The 11,906-nt window shown below is 38.4% G+C and overlaps 1 pseudogene; it reads left to right on the top strand.

The window, feature by feature from the left end:
* Positions 1 to 2,989: 2,989 nt before the first annotated feature.
* Positions 2,990 to 3,508, top strand: LOC150001933 (small ribosomal subunit protein uS9 pseudogene; annotated as a pseudogene).
* The last annotated feature ends 8,398 nt before the right edge of the window (positions 3,509 to 11,906 follow it).

The raw sequence follows: 11,906 nt of genomic DNA, 5'->3' as shown, positions 1-11,906 counted from the left end.
TGGCGGATGAGTCAGGAAAGAGGTTTCAGGTTGAGTGAAAAACATGGCCAAAAGTATGAAGATTGGAAAGAGTAGGGCATAATCACATAATGAACTGTTGTAACCCTGCTTGGGAGGAACATTAATCATGTAGAGGAGTGTTGAGCAATGACAAGGGAGTACATTGGGATCTGATTATTCAGTAGAGTGTGGGGAACTATTAATGGTTTTGAGCAAGGAATTTACATGATCAAATGTGTGCTTTAAGAAAAATAATTTAGCCTGGCTGGTGTTGCTCAGTGGATTGACCACTGGCCTGCAAACCAAAAGGTCACCTGTTTTATTCCCAATCACGGCACATGCCTGGGTTGCAGGCCAGGTCCCCACTTGGGGGCGTGGGAGAGGCAACTGATCGATGTGTCCCTCACAAATTGATACTTCTCTCCCTCCCTTCCCCCCTCTCTAAAAGTAAATAAAATCTTTTTGAAAAAGAAAAACTTTATTAGTAAATATTTTATTTACAAAATATACTTAAAATGGATTATACAGTGGAGATTCTTTGTCTTGTTATAAAGTCATTGTAGTCTATGGAAAGTAAAAGGAAGACAGGGATTAGAAATGTGGCATTGAGAATCTGAAGGAGGAGAGGGTTGTGGAAGATAAAATAGGAAAAGAATCAACAGGATTTGCCAATATATTGAATGTAAGGGCTTAAGGTAAAGGAATGTAAGGTAAAAGAAGAGAAAAAGACAGTTGTAGTTCCCATAATGGAAAGAGAGAATGAGGAAGAAACAGATTGGGGGAAGAGATAAAAACTCCAGTTGCACACATCATGAATTTAAATATTCCCCCTTAGGAAGAGTGGGCCAGAAAGAATGTCTATTTCTAAAAATTCTTTCCTCTCTTCCTCTGATTCATAGTCATCCCTGCAATCATAGAATCTTTCTGAAATGCAAGTCAGATCTTTTCACAAACTACTCAAAACTCACTCAATATCTTCATTGTCCTCACAATGAAGTCCAGATTATTAACATTCATTTTTAAGATTTTTATTATATTTTTTTCCATTACCATTTATTCCTACCACCTCATCCCACCCTGTAATCACCACTCTGTTATCCCGATCCATGGTCCATGAGTCCTTTTTCCTTTTTGCTCAATCTGTGCCTGCCCCACAACCTCCACCCCTTTGCTGTCATCCTGCTCTCTATCTATGAGTCTGTCTCTATTTTGATTTTTAGTTCAGTTTGTTCATTAGATTCCACATATGAGTGAAATCATATGGTGTGTGTCTTTCTCTGACTGCCTTATTTCACTTAGCATAGTGATAACGTTCTCCAGGTTCATCCATGCTGTTGCAAAGAATAAAACTTTCTTCTGTTTTTTTTTTTTTTCTTCCTGATTTCTATCAGTTTCTCCGCATCAAGTCCAACTTTGGAAAACCCAAATGTGAAGAAAAGTTGACCTAAACTCATTACAGTGATAGTGTGGTGTGTAACCTCAGCATACAGAGATTTATTCATTTTTCAGATTTCAACCATAGGACATCAAAGTAAGACCAACTTTTTTCTGGGAAGACACTTAAGTAGTTTATTCATCTTCAGGGATAGGTAGAGTTGATTAATCTGAGAAGGGGGCAAAGAATTAGGCAGACTAAATAGCTTTAAAGGCACAGACACTTGAAAAAGACAAGTGGGTATATGGAGGTATGACTGGAGTAAGATGTTTAGAATAGAGACCATTCACTTATTAAAGATGTTGACCTTTATCCTGTCATTCCCAGTATAGGTGAGGTAGAGCCTTTAAAGCATCTGATCAGACGATTCTGGTGCTAATCTAGTCCAAGACAATGAGATGACATTTTGTGACAGAGGACCCCCCAAGTAGCCTAAGTAGAATTTCAAAGTAGGAAAAGATTTTTCTTATCATACCTCCTTTTCTTTATACAAATATTTCACCTTCTCATCACCCTCATGGCCACATCCCATCCCTCATGTTTAGTGTAAAACTTTCTTCTATTTAATAGCTGAGTAGTATTCCATTGTGTAAATGTCCCATAGTTGTTTTATCCACTTGTTTACTAATAGACACTTGGGCTGCTTCCATATCTTGGCAATTGTAAATAACGTTGCAATGAACATAGGGGAGCTTATGTTCTTTCAAATTAGTTTTTTGGGTTTCTTTGGGTATATTTCCAGAAGTGGAATCACTCGGTCAAAAAGCAGATTCATTTTTAATTTTTTGAGGTAACTCCATACTGTTTTCCATAGTGGCTACTGCAGTCTGCATTACCACCAACAGTGCACTAGCGTTCCCTTTTCTCCACATCCTTGCCAGCGCTTGTTTGTTGATTTATTGATGATAGCCATTCTGACAGGTGTGAGGTGATATTTCATTCTGGTTTTAATTTGCATTTCTCTGATGATTAGTGACATTGGGCACCTTTTCATATGTCTATCGGCCATTTGTATGTCCGCTTTTGAGAAGTATCTGTTCAGGTCCTGTCCCCATTTTTTAAATTGGGTTTTTGTGGGTTTTTTTGGAGTTGAGTTTTGTACGTTCTTTATAAATTCTGGATATTAACCCCTTATCAGATATATCGGTGAATATGTTCTATTCTGTGGGTTGTCTTAATTTTATTGATGTTGTTCTTTGCTGTGCAAAACTTTTAAGTTTGATATACTCCCATTTGTTTATTTTTTATTTTGTTTCACCTGAGAGGGGAGATATATCAGATAAAATATTGCTACAAGCAATGTCCAACATTTCACTGCCTATGTTTTCTTCTAGGATTTTTATGGTTTCAGGTCTAATATTTAAGTCTTTAATCCATTTTGAATTTATTCTTGTGTGTGGTGTAAGAAGTGGTTGTCTCATTTTTCTGCTCATATCTGTCCAATTTTCCCAACACCATTTATTGAATAAACAATCTTTAGCCTATTGTATGTGCTTGCTTCCTCTTTCAAATGTTAATTAACTATAAAGGTGTGGGTTTGGCCGCGCAGTGAGGATCTTTGGCGTACGCCCGCCCGCAAATATGCCATCCAAGGATCCTCTGCAGTCCGTGCAAGTCTTCGGACGCAAGAAGACGGCCACAGCGGTGGCGCACTGCAAACAGGGCAACGGCCTCATCAAGGTGAACGGGCGGCCCCTAGAAATGATCGAGCCCCGCACGCTGCAATACAAGCTACTGGAACCTGTTCTGCTTCTGGGGAAAGAGCGATTTGCTGGCGTGGACATCCGAGTCCGCATAAAGGGTGGTGGCCATGTGGCCCAGATTTATGCAAACCGTCAGTCCATCTCCAAAGCCCTGGTTGCCTATTACCAGAAATATGTGGATGAGGCTTCCAAGAAAGAGATCAAAGACGTCCTCATCCAGTATGACCGGACCCTGCTGGTAGCTGATCCCCGTCGCTGCGAATCCAAAAAGTTTGGAGGTCCTGGTGCCCGTGCTCACTACCAGAAATCCTACCGATAAGCCCATCAGGGTTCACCTTTATAATAAAGAATGGTCGTGGGTTTAAAAAAAAAAAAAAGTGTGGGTTTATTTCTGGACTCTTTATTCCATTCCTTTGATCTGTGTGTCTGTTCTTATGCTAGTACCATGCTGTTTTGATAACTGTGGCCTTAGAGTATAGACTGATATTAGGTAGCATGATTTCTCCAACTTTGTTCTTTCTCAGAATTGCTGTTGCTATGCAGGGCCTTTTGTGGTTCCATATAAAGGTTTGAAATATTTGTTCTAGTTCTGTGAAATATGTCATTAGAATCTTTATAGGAATTATAGTGGATCTATAGATGTCTTTGGATAGCATGGACATTTTAATGATATTAATCCTTCCTATCCATAACATGGTATGTGTTTCCACTTACTCGTGTCTTCTTCAATTTCTTTCTTCAGTATCTTATAATTTTCTGAGTACAGCTCCTTTACATACTTGGTTAGATTTATTCCTAGGTATTTTATTTTTTTGAAGCAGTTGTGATGGGATTGTTTTCCTAGTTTCCTTTTCTGTTAGTTTGTTATTGGCATATAAAAATGCAACTAATTTCTGGATATTAATTTTGTATCCTGCTACTTTGTTGAATTTGTTTACCAGTTCTAGTAGTTTCTTGGTGGATTCTTTGGGGTTCTCTATGTACAGTATTATGTCATCTGCAAATAAAGAGTTTTACTTCTTCTTTTCCAGTTTGGATGCCTTTTCTTTTTTCTTTTTGTCTGGTTGCTATGACTAGGACTTCCAGTACTATGTTGAATAAGAGAGGTGAAAGCAGACATCCATGTCTTGTTCTGGATCTTAGGGGGAATGCTTAATGATTTTACCCATTGAGTATGATTCTGGCAGTGGGTTTGTCATGTATGGCCTTTATTATGTTTAGGTATGTTCCCTCTATTCCTACTTTGCTGAGAGTTTTTATCAAAAAGGGTTCTGGATTTTTCAAATGCTTTTTTTCTGCATCTATTGATATGTGGTTTTTATCCTTCATTTTGTTTACATGATGAATCACATTTATTGATTGGCAAATCTTGTACCAACCTTGAATTTCTGGAATAAATCTCACTTGATCATGGTGCATGATCTTTTTGATATATTGCTGTATTTGTTTTGCTAATATTTTGCTGAGGATTTTAGCATTTGTTCATCAGAGATATTGACTTACAATTTTCTTTTTTGTGTGTGTCTTTATCTGGTTTTGGAATTAGTATAATACTGGCCTCATAATGAGCTTGGGAGCCTTCCTTTCTCTTGAATTTTTTGAAATAGTTTGAGAAGGATGGGTGTTAGTTCTTCTCCGAATGTTTGGTAAAATTGACCTGTGAAGCCAATGTGGTTCAGGGCTTTCGTTTGTTAGGAGTTTTTTTATTACTGCTTCCATTTCACTAAGTGTCATCTGCTATTCAGAGTCTGATTTGTTTTATGTATTTAGGTGCTTCTATGTTGAGTGCATAAATGTTTATTAGGGTTATATCCTCTTGTTGGATCATTCCCTTTTTCTTTATGTAGTGTCCTTTGTTTCTTACTATAGCCTTGGTTTTAAATTCTGTTTTGTCGAATGTAAGTATTGCTACTCTAGCTTTTTTTTTTTTTCTTTCCATTTGCATAAAATATCTTTCCATCCTTTGACTTTTAGTCTGTGTGTATCTTTCAATCTGAGGTGGGTCTCTTGGGTCCTACTTCCTTATTCATTCAGGTACCCTATATCTTTTGATTGGAGTATTTGAGCCATTTACATTTAAGATGATTATTGATAGATATGTATTTAGTGCCATTTGATTGTTAGACGATTTTCCTGGGTTTTTTTTTTTTTTCATTCTCTTTTTTTTCTTTTTAAAGCAAACCCTTTAACATTTGCTGCAGTACTGGTTTGGTGTTAACAAACTCCTTTAGCTTTTCCTTGTCTGAAAAGCTCCTTATTTCTCCTTTGGTTTTAAATGATAGTCTTGCTAGGTAAACTGGCCTTGGTTGTAGGTCCTTGCTTTTCGTAACCTTGAATATTTCATGCCACTCCCTTCTGGCCTAAAATGTTTCTGTTGAAAAATCAGACAACAGTCTAATTGGTGTTCCCTGTATATAACTACTTGCTTTTCTCTTGTGGCTTTTAAGATTCTCTCCTTGTCTTAAAGCCTTGTCACTTTAATTATGATATGTCTTGGTGTGGGTCTCTTTGGGTCTAACTTGTTTGGGACTCTCTTGCACTCCTTGGGCTTGTGTGCCTTTTTTCTCCACCAGATTAGAGAAGTATTTGGTCATTATTTCTTTAAATAGGTTCTCAATCCCTTGCTCTCTCTCTTCTCCTTCTGGTATTCTTATGATGTAGATGTTGTTATGCTTAATGTTGCCCTAAATGTTTCTTAAGCTCTTCTCATTTTTTAAAATTCTGTTTTCTTTTTGCTGCTCTGGTTAGGTGGCTTTTTTTTCTACTTTTTCTTTCAAATCACTGATTCATTCTTCTGCTTCATCCAACCTACTGTTTATTCCTTCCAGTGTATTATTTATATCTGACTGGTCCTTTTTTGTGTGGTTTCTATGTCTTTTTTCATGCTATTGATATCCTTATAATCATTACTCTAAATTCTCTATCTGATAAGTTACTTGCCTCCTTTTCATCTGGTTCTTCTGTAGGATTCCCTTGTAATTTCATTTAATGTCATTTGGGCTACCTCTTGTGTTTGTTTCTATATATTAGGTAGATTTGCAAAAACTCTGGTGCAGGTCTATGTCAGACGCTGTGACTGGCCTGGGTAACCTGTTTGGAGCTATCAGTAATCCACTTCTTTTGGCTCCCTCTGCTGGGCCTGTTTGCATTGATAAAGAACCAGACTGCACACCAAGGCCAAATTCTACAGCACTGGGCCCAGGGAGGGTCAGCTAAAGTCTCAGAGCTCCAAGAGATCCAACTCTACCTTCAGGATTTCTGTTGGGTTTAAAGAGTGAAAGTCTTCCAGCTATACTCCTCAGAAGCAGGGCTTAAGAACCATAGGGTGGGGCAGAGTAATTCCTCTAGGCAAGGTTATTGCTTCCCCTCAAGCTGATGCCACTTGGAAGGGCATGCTCTGCCTAAGAAAGATGGCTCCTACAGTATGGGGGATGATTCAGCACAGGGATCCTGACAGCTTTTCAATTCTCTCCCCAGAGCTACCAGCTCCAGACACTACTCAAGTGTCTTTAGTCCACTCTGCCCTCTTTCTGCTAGAACCCAGAGTAAGTGGCTACAAACAGAATTTTGTATGTTGGCCTTTTAAGAGGCTCTCTGCATCTCCAGCTGTCTCTTCCTGGAGGATAGAAACCCTGCTGCTTTTCACAGCCATATGTTATTTACGTTCCTTTCCTGGTTCTGTTGCTGTAGGCTAGGGAGCCCAGCTTGGAGTTTAAGCCCCGCATTTCTCTGGGGGAACCCCTTGGCCACTGAAATATCCCTCCGGCACTTCAGCTGCCTCCTGTGGGAGCCCAGCCAGCCCTTTCACACCTCCTCTACACTCCCTACCAGTCTCATTGTGGTGATGTGGCTTCTTTTGTCTGTCCATGGTTATAAAGCTTCTCTCTAGCTAATGTTCAGTCAGTTATTCACGATGATTTTTCTATAATTTAGTTCCAAGTCCACCTTGATCCTGGGAGGAGGTTAGTGTAGCTTCCATTTACTCCTCCGCCATCTTGGGTCTCCCCAATTAACATTCTTCAAAGCTTTTCTTGATGTTGCTCATATATATCTCACTTGCCTCATCTCTTGGCATTTTCTCTTTGAAACTCTTTAATAAGTTGAACATGTACTCTTTTACCTCTGAGTCTTCTAATGAACTTTCCATTCTGACTCTTTACCTTAATATTCTTTATCTCCTTACCTCCTTCACCACCTTTTTTTCTAGCTGATTCTAACTCTTAATTAATGGCTTGTCACTACTTCCAGGTATTTTCTCTGGGTTAGGTATCTCTTCTATGTGAACCTTTTCCACAGACGGTATTGATTGCTTCTCTTCTTGTCTTTCAGTCATTTATATCCTTGTCTCATTTGTTTGTTTGTTTATTGTCTCTTCTTGTCTTTATAAGGGACAGGGGAATATCTTTTCCACTCTGTATATCTGGAAGCTAGCTTAGTGCTTGTTGTATTTTAGATGCTAAAGAAGCACTATTAAGTGAATGATTGAACAAGAAAATTGACCCATCAAATATTTCAGATATTTTAAGGAAACAATTATAAATCTTTTAAAAATGCCACAAGAATCTATGTTTTATATTGCATTCTAGGAATATAAATAGAAAATAACCGATGACTTCATTGTTAGTCCTCAACCATATCTGGAATAAGACAAAAAATACAAACAGGAATAGAATCACGTTGCTTTGTGCCATGTCTGTATCAACTGAGCACAGAATCAGGAGGTTTTGGATAAGACTAAATGGCAAAGGTTTATCCAAGGGTATTAGGATTTGCAAATCAAAAATACAACTAGGCAATGCCCAGAGTGTTCCAAAGAAGAAAGAAAAGCTGAGAGTTCTTGTAGTAAAAAGTACATTCTTGAGTAGAATCAGTTCTGCACCTTAGCCTCTGGATTGGTCTGAAATGGTGTTCTTTCTGATGTCCAGAGGTCTGGATAATGGATGTCAGGTGGTGTGGACATGTGAACGTTCTTTCCTAAGCTCTTCAGGGCGTTATCCATAAGATTTATATATGTATCTCCAGCCATTGGTGCACAATGGAAAAGTTCAAAAATTTAAGTTCCCAGGCTAGTAAAACCAAGAATAGAATTGTTTTATCATGCCTAACCCCCCCTATTTTAGTAATTTAACAGCTTGACTCTAGCGACTCCATTTTATTTCTTTATTCTTTCCTCATAAAAATGCTGAAGACAGCCAATTTGTGACAGGGACTTAAATTTAGGCTTACTTCCAAACTTTGGACTTTTTTTCCCCTCTCCATTAAATAACACACAAAAAGAGCCCCCCCTCCCAACATACACACAACTTTTTTTCATCATTCTCCATAAAAATCTTCAAAATAACAAACTTTCTTAGGCAACTGGTGTAATGGAAAGCCCACCAACCAGAATTTGGAAGACCTTCAGATATATTGAAAAATATAGGACATCACATTTCTCTCAAGTTTGCAGGATCACACTCTAAAGGCCACTTTATTCATCTGGAAAATTAGGGGTATTGGATCAGAAGAGGCTCTCCTGGGGAACAGCCAACACTTACTATTCTATAATCCATTTTATAGAGGAATTAATTTGTAAGTTTTCCATTTATATAAAAGTTTCAGAAAAATATCATCTTCATCTTCCTAAAGGTATATTTCTATATGTCTCAGTGTTTGAATTACCTTAATTTTGGTGTAAATCCTTCTATGGCAGGGACCTCAGCTTCTGACTGGACTGGGACAAATGCTGGGATTTAGGCACTTTTCTTTTTGCATTCAACACTATATTGTGTTAGTTTCAGGTATATAGCACAGTGGATAGACATTCATATAGGTTACAAAGTGTTCCCTCTGATCATTTAGGTGCCCCCTTGGCACCATAGATAGTTATTCGTCGTCGTCGGCAGCCGTCCGTCTCGAGAGACGATGGTGTAGCTTCCTAAGAGTCTATCTGCACCGCCGAGAATGGCTGTGCAGTCCGACTCGGGAGTGACATGGTAGTATCTGTCTCCTCCCGTGTTGAATCGACATCTTGCGATGACGCTGAAGCTACAGAGCCTGGGCAGGGTAATATGGAGGGTCTGCTGTTGCCCATGCAGCAGACCCCCCCTCTCTTCGCAGCTGAAGGATCCAAGGGAAAGACGGAGTCAATACAGCTTGGGTTCAGGTGCGCCGCAGGAGTTGCCGGTGTTGACTATAACGTCAAACCGCCTTAGGGACTCCGGCTCCGGATTTTCTGTCGGGGTTTACTCCCTTAGCCTTTCCCCTGAAGAGGTATGCCGCAAGGCAGCGGAGGTTTTTTGGAGTCAGAGTTTTCCTTCTCTGATAGATAGTTATTATAATATTATTAACTATATTCCCTATGCTTTACATTCCATCCCATGCCTATTTTGTAACTATCAATTAATACCTCTTAATCCCATCACCCTTTTTACCCAACCCCTTCCCCTCTGGCCTCAGTCAGTTTGTTCTTTGTATCTATAAGTCTGTTTTAATGCTGTTTGTTTGTTTTGTTCTTTAGAGTCCACATGTAAGTGAGGTCTTGTGGTGTTTGTCTTTGGCTTATTTCCCTTAGCACTATACAGGAGGACTGAAGCATCTTTGGAAATCTGGTAGGACAGGCCTAAGATGAGCCTGATTTTCATGGGTCGATTGTCATGGGGACTCTTGCTTTGGGCTACAGAAAGTCTGAGAGAGTTTGTGCATGGAAGCCTGGGAACTGGAAACCAATGCCCTGGAAGGAAGCACATCTTCCTGATCTCTATTAAATCAGAACCTCTCAGAGAGAGGTGCTTTGGGTGAAGCTGCAGGAGATATTTTTGTGAGAGAAGACAAGGCTTGAGAAAGGGGTATAGTCTACATGTTGGAGCAGGACACATTGCTGTGCTGGCACAATGAGTTGTTACTGGAATGTAGTGCCATTTCTGATTCCTAAACTGCAGATTTGGGATGCCCTGGGGGATACAGCTTTGACAGTGATGGTGAGTCCCATCAAGTGGCTTATCAGTCAAAGTTGGTAAGGGGATTGGTTGTTGTAAACTCAGGCAAGACACCCCTGGAAACTCTGAAAAAATACTAGGGTAAAGGGGAATTTTGCATCAGGCTATTGCCCCATGAAATGCCAAGGAGATAAATAAGCTCATCATCTCTTTATTTTTTCTTTTGTTGCCCTTGCCTAAGGAAGTACGTCAGAAAAATTGTTGCTATGAGAAAATGTTTGAGATTTTACTTCCTGTGGAAAGCAGTATGGAGTTACCTCAAAAAATTAAAAGTTAATCTGCATTTTGACCCAACCCAAAACAGTAATTCAAAGGAACATAAGCATCCCTATGTTCATTGCAATGTTATTTACAATTGCCAAGATATAGAAGCAACCCAAGTGTCCATCAGTAGATGAGTGGATAAAACAACTATGGGACATTTACACAATGGAATACTACTCAGCAATAAAAAAGAAGAAGAAGAAGAAAGTTTTACCCTTTGAGACAGTATGGATGGACCTGGAGAACATTATGCTAAGTGAAATAAGCCAGTCATAGAAAAAGAAATACCATAAGATTTCACTCATATGTGGAATCTAATGAACAAACTGAACTAAAAAGCAAAATAGAGACAGACTCATAGATAGAGTCATAGACAGACTGACATCTTGGAGTGGGTTGGGAGATAGCTAGGGGAGTGGAGGGATTGAGCTAAAAGGGGGAAAAAATGCATTGACATGAATGACAGTGTGGTGATTGGGGGGGGTGGAAGAGGGTATAGGGGGATAAATGGCAACAGAAAAATTACAATAAAAATAAATAAATCACACAGAAAAAGCTCACCAAATTTGAGTAATTGCTATTAGAAAAACTCCTTTATATCCCCAGAATGATAAAACCAGATGAAATGTATTAAATTTACAACAGGTTCATATGGATGTGATTTTAAACCATATACTGCTATTGTGTTATTTTTATGAAAGAAATTATTAAGAGAGATATTTTGACTATTTATGTATCCTATTCCTCTTCAAACCTTCACTTATATTTTTAGCCCATAATGATGAGATTAAATGTAGAAATAGATATGACAATCCAGATGAATTCTATTTGCAAAAATGCAAAACCATGCCACTCTTCTCACTAGTTTGTTTTTGTTTTGGAAAATAAATCCAATAACATACAAATATGTTATTTGTGTTAATGTGTTATATGTTTACATTTCCACATTTAAACTTTATTGTTATTTTAAAATAAATTAATATTTTTTTTAAATCTCGTATTTATTCTGAACATAGTAAACATCAATACATATAACTCACATAAATCAAAGTTCCATGAGATCCTCAATAAGTTTGAATGTGTAAAGGGGTTTTAAGAACAAAAAGCTTGAGAACCACTGTTCATGACCAAATGTAATGCTGGTATCAGTATTATAATCTGGAAATTTCTTAGAACAGTGGCAATGAAGAAAAATTGGAAGTGAGATTCCTAGATTAAGTGTATTTTTTGGACTTTTCAATATAGGCCTGAGATTTTTCCACAGAAAATTCTTATCTTTTAGAGGCACACAATATAATATTTAAAAGTAAAATAGCATGATGTCTGAAATTTAAAAAATAATAATTTATTTGTTTATTTTATTTGTAGAGAGAGGGGGAAGGAGAAAGAGAGGGAGAGACACATGACTGTGTGGTTTCCTCTTACTTGCACCCCCAACTGAGGACCTGACGTGCAACCTAGTCATGTGCCCTGACTGGGAATCGAACCAGCGACACTTGGTGCGTAGGCCAATGCTCAATCCACTGA

This window comes from Furipterus horrens, unplaced genomic scaffold (assembly GCF_987537825.1).
Source record: "Furipterus horrens unplaced genomic scaffold, mFurHor1.1.pri manual_scaffold_9, whole genome shotgun sequence".
NCBI lineage: Eukaryota > Metazoa > Chordata > Mammalia > Chiroptera > Furipteridae > Furipterus > Furipterus horrens.
This window is presented reverse-complemented; position numbering and strand designations above follow the sequence as displayed.